This window comes from Triticum aestivum, chromosome 6B, assembly GCF_018294505.1.
Source record: "Triticum aestivum cultivar Chinese Spring chromosome 6B, IWGSC CS RefSeq v2.1, whole genome shotgun sequence".
In the NCBI taxonomy this organism is placed as follows: domain Eukaryota; kingdom Viridiplantae; phylum Streptophyta; class Magnoliopsida; order Poales; family Poaceae; genus Triticum; species Triticum aestivum.
This window is the reverse complement of record NC_057810.1, coordinates 80119987-80125983: the sequence shown is the minus strand read 5'-3', so window position 1 is coordinate 80125983 and position 5997 is coordinate 80119987.

Here is a 5997-nt window from a genome sequence, read left to right as displayed (position 1 = left end):
TGTCTATGGTTAGGAAACTTAACCATCTTTGATTCACAAGCAAGTCAAGTAGAGCCATAATAGTGACATTCTGTTTGTCTATGTATTCACACATGTGTTATGTTTCCGGTTAATTCAATTCTAGCATGAATAATAAACATTTATCATGAAATAAGGAAATAAATAATAACTTTATTATTGCCTCTAGGGCATATTTCCTTCAAGAGGTTGTGTGGAGAAGACAAAAAGGAGAAAGTCTCACATTAACGAGGCTAATCAATGGGCTATGGAGATGCCCATCAATAGATGTCAACATGAGGAGTAGGGATTTCCATGCAACGGATGCACTAGAGCTATAAATGTATGAAAGCTCAACAAAATAAACTAAGTGGGTGTGCATCCAACTTGCTTGCTCACGAAGACCTTGGGCATTTTGAGGGAGCCCATCGTAGGAATATACAAGCCAAGTTCTATAATGAAAAATTCCCACTAGTATATGAAAGGGACAACATAAAAGACTTTCTATATGAAGAATATGGTGCTACTTTCAAGCACAAGTGTGGAAAAGGATAGTAACATTGCCCCCTTTTTATTTATTTTTATTTTTTGGACTTTATTTTTTTGGCCTTTTTTTGCCTTTTGGGGGGGGGGGGGGGGACAATGCTCTAATAATGATGATCATCACACTTCTATTTATTTACAACTCATGAATTACAACTCAAAACTAGAACAAGATATGACTCTATATGAATGCCTCCGGCGGTGTACCAGGATGGGCAATGAATCAAGAGTGACATGTATGAAAAATTATGCATGGTGGCTTTGCAAATACGGTGTCAACTACATGATCATGCAAGGCAATATGACAATGATGATGTGTGTCATTATGATAAAAGGAACGGTGGAAAGTTGCATGGCAATATATCTCGGAATGGCTATGGAAATGCCATAATAGGTAGGTATGGTGGCTGTTTTGAGGAAGATATAAGGAGGTTTATGTGTGATAGAGCGTATCGTATCATGGAGTTTGGATGCATGGGCGAAGTTTGCACCAACTCTAAAGGTGAGAAAGGGCAATGCACGGTACCGAAGAGGCTAGCAATGATGGAAAGGTAAAAGTGCGTATAATCCATGGACTCACATTAGTCATAAAGAACTCATATACTTATTGCAAAAGTTTTATTAGCCCTCGAAGCAAAGTACTACTACGCATGCTCCTAGGGGGGAGGTTGGTAGGAGTTAACCATCGCGCGCCCCCGACCTCCACTCAAGGGAAGGCAATCAAAAGAGCACCCTATGCAATAAATTTGTCACACAACTTTTACCATATGTGCATGCTACAGGACTTGCCAACTTCAACACAAGTATTCTTTAAATTCATAATCACCCAACTAGCATGACTCTAATATCACGACCTCCATATCTCAAAACAATTATCAAGTATCAAATTGATCATAGCATCCAATTCACTTCCTATGATAGTTTTTATTATACCCAACTTGGATGCCCATCATTCTAGGACCAATTTTATAACCATAGAAAATACCATGCTGTTCTAATAGACTCTCAAAATGATATAAGTGAAGCATGAGAGACTAACAATTTCTACAAAATTAAGCCGCCGCCGTGCTCTAAAAGGTATAAGTGAAGCACTACAGCAAAAACTATCTAGCTCAAAAGATATAAGTGAAGCACATAGAGTATTCTAATAAATTCCAATCAAGTGGGTTTCTCCCAAAAGGTGTGTACAGCAAGGATTATTGTGGAAAACTAAAAAGCAAATACTAAAATCATACAAGACTCTCCAAGCAAAACACATATCATGTGGCGAATAAAAATATAGCTCCAAGTAAAGTTACCGATAAACGAAGACGAAAGAGGGGATGCCTTCCGGGGGCATCCCTAAGCTTAGGATTTTGGCTATTCTTAAATATCTTGGGGTGCCTTGGGCATCCCCAAGCTTAGGCTCTTTCCACTCCTTATTCCATAGTCCATCAAATCTTTACCCAAAACTTGAAAACTTCACAACACAAAACTCAACAGGAAATCTCATAAGCTTCGTTAGTGAAAGAAAGAAAAACCACCACATAAGGTACTATAATTAACTCAATATTTATTTATATTGGTGTTAAACCTACTGTATTTCAAGTTCTCTATGGTTCATACCACTTAATACTAGCCATAGATGCATCAAAATAAGCAAACAACACATGAAAAACAGAATCTGTCAAAAACAGAACAGTCTGTAGCAATCTATAACTCTCGAATACTTCTGAACTCTAAAAATCCTACCAAAATATGAAGTCCTGGGAAATTTATCTATTGATATAAAGCAAAAAGAATCAATGCAAAATCACGTTTCTGTGAATTACTAAAATTATTTTCTTGTGCACAAAGTTTCTGTTTTTCAGCAGAATCAAATTAACTAACACCATAGGTTATCCTATACGTTCTACTTGTCACAAACACTGATTAAAACATAAAAACACATCTGAACAGAAGGTAGATGCAAAAATTATTACTAAACATAAAAAAACACAAATAAAATTGGGTTGCCTCCCAACTAGCGCTATCGTTTAACGCCCCTAGCTAGGCATAAAAGTGAGGATAGATCTAAGTAGTGCCATCTTTGGCACTCAATTCATAAGTAGCTCGCATGATAATTTCATAAGGTAATTTAACTTTCTTTCTTGTAAAGTGCTCCATTCCTTTCCTTAATGGAAATTGGAATCTAATATTCCCTTCCTTCATATCAATAATTGCACCAATCGTTCTAAAGAAAGGTCTACCAAGAATAATAGGGCAAGAAAGATTGCAATCTATATCAAGAACGATAAAATCTACGGGCACCAAATTTCTATTTGCAACAATGAGAACATCATTGATCCTCCCCATTGAATTTTTAATGGTGGAATCCGCAAGGTGCAAATTTAAAGAGCAATCATCAAGATCATGGAAACCTAGAATATCACATAAAGTTTTCGGAATCGTGGAAACACTAGCACCCAAATCACATAAAGCATAACACTCATGATCTTGAATTTTAATATTTATAGTAGGTTCCCACTCATCATAAAGTTTTCTAGGTATAGAAACTTCCAAATTAAGTTTTTCATCAAAAGATTGCATCAAGGCATCAATGATATTTTTGGTAAAAGCTTTATTTTGACTATAAGCATGAGGAGAATTCACAACGGAATCCAACAAGGAAATAAAATCTTCTAAAGAACAATTATCATAATTAAATTCCTTGAAATCCAAGATAGTGGGTTCAATGCTATTTAAAGTCTTGACCTCTCCAATCCCACTTTTACCAATTTTAGCATCAAGATCTAAAAACTCTGAATCATTGGGACGCCTTTTAACTAAAGTTGACTCATCTCCAGTCCCATCATTATTAAGATTCATATTGCAAAACAAATATCTAATAGGGGACACATCAATAACTTTAAGATCATCATCATTATTTTCATGGAAACTAGAAGAACACACCTTTACAAAGCAATCTCTCTTAGCACGCAATCTAGCGGTTCTTTCTTTGAACTCGTAAATGGAAATTCTCATAGCTTTGAGAGACTCATTTATATCATGCTTAGGAGGAGTAGATCTAAGTTTCAAAGAATCAACATCAAGCGAAAGTCTATCAACGTTCCTAGCCAAATCATCAACTTTGAGCAATTTTTGTTCAAGCAAGGCATTAAAATTCTTTGGAGAGATCATAAATTCCTTAACACTATTCTCAAAATCAGAGGACATCTTATTAAAATTACCATAACAATTATTGTAGGAATTTCCATAATTATTAGAGGAATTACTAGGGAACGGTCTAGGATTAAAGTTTCCTCTATAAGCATTGTTTCCAAAATTATTCCTACCAACAAAATTCCCATCCATTGATTCAATATTATTCTAAATAAAAGTAGACAAAGGCATATCATTGGGATCAATAGGAGCACTCTTAGTAGCAAACAATTTCATAAGTTCATCCATCTTTCCACTCAAAACATTAATTTCTTCTATAGCATGCACTTTTTTACTAGTAGATCTTTCGGTGTGCCATTGAGAATAATTAGCCATAATATTATCAAGGAGTTTTGTAGCTTCTCCTAAGGTGATTTCCATAAACGTGCCTCCCGCGGCCGAATCTAAAAGATTTCTAGAAGCAAAATTCAATCCGGCATAAAATTTTGTACGGTCATCCATAAGTTCAAACAATGAGTAGGGCAATTGTGAATCATCAATTTCATTCTTTCCCAAGATTGGGCAACATGCTCATGATCAAGTTGTTTAAAATTGATAATATCATTCATAAGAGTGATGATCTTAGCGGGAGGAAATACTTAGAGATAAAAGCATCTTTGCACTTGTTCCATGAATCAATACTATTCTTAGGCAAAGACGAAAACCAAATTTTAGCACGATCTCTAAGTGAAAACGAAAATAATTTCAATTTAACAATATCATTATCCGTATCTTTCTTCTTTTGCATCTCACACAAATCAATAAAGTTGTTTAGATGGGTAGCGGCATCTTCACTAGGAAGGCTGGAGAATTGATCTTTCATAACAAGATTCAGCAAAGCAGTATTGATTTCACAAGACTCAACATCATTAAGAGGAGCAATCGGAGTACTAAGGAAACCATTATTATTGGTATTGGAGAAATTACACAATTTGGTATTATCTTGCGCCATCGCGACAAGTAATCCAACACACATGCAAACAAAGAGGCAAACAAAAGAGAGAGGAGAATGGGAAAGAGAGGGCGAATAAAACGGCAAGGGTGAAGTGGGGGAGAGGAAAACGAGAGGCAAATAGCAAATAATGTAAATGCGAGGGAGATGAGTTTGTGATGGGTACTTGGTATGTCTTGACTTGAGCGAAGACCTCCCTGACAAAGGCGCCAGAAATCCTTCTTTCTACGTCTTGAGCTTGCGTTGGCTTTCCTTGAAGAGGAAAGGGTGATGCAGCAATAGTAGCATAAGTATTTCCCTCAGTTTTTGAGAACCAAGGTATCAATCCAGTAGGAGGCTCCTCAAAAGCCCCACGCACCAACACAAACAAACAAGAACTCGCAACCAACACAATAAAGGGGTTGTCAGCCCTTCACGGCTACTTGCAAAAGTGAGATCTGATAGAGATAATATGATCAGATAAATATATTTTTGGTATTTTATAATATTGATTGGAAAAGTAAAGATGCAAATAAAAGTAGATAGCAAACTTATATGATAAGAGATAGACCCGGGGCCATAGGTTTCACTAGTGGCTTCTCTCAAGACAGCATAAGTATTATGGTGGATGAATAAATTACTGTCGAGCAATTGATAGAAAAGCGAATAATTATGAGATTATCTAGGCATGATCATGTATATAGGCATCACGTCCGTGACAAGTAGACCGACTCCTGCCTGCATCTACTACTATTACTCCACACATCGACCGCTATCCAGCATGCATCTAGAGTATTAAGTTCATAAAGAACAGAGTAACGCATTAAGAAAGATGACATGATGTAGAAGGATAAACTCATGCAATATGATATAAACCCCATCTTTTTATCCTCGATGGCAACAATACAATATGTGCCTTGTTGCCCCTGCTGCCACTGGGAAAGGACACGGCAAGATTGAACCCAAAGCTAAGCATTTCTCCCATTGCAAGAAAGATCAATCTAGTAGGTCAAACCAAACTGATAATTCGAAGAGACTTGCAATGATAACTTAATCACACATAAAAGAATTCCGAGGAGATTCAAATATTTCTCATAGATAAACTTGATCATAAACCCACAATTCATCGGATCTCGACAAACACATCGCAAAAAGAGTTACATCGAATAGATCTCCAAGAAGATCAAGGAGAACATGGTATTGAGATTCAAAGAGAGAGAAGAAGTCATCCAGCTAATAACTATGGACCCGAAGGTCTATGGTAAACTACTCACAACTCATCGGAGAGGCTATGGTGTTGATGTAGAAGCCCTCCGTGGTTGATTCCCCCTCCGGCGGAGCGCCGG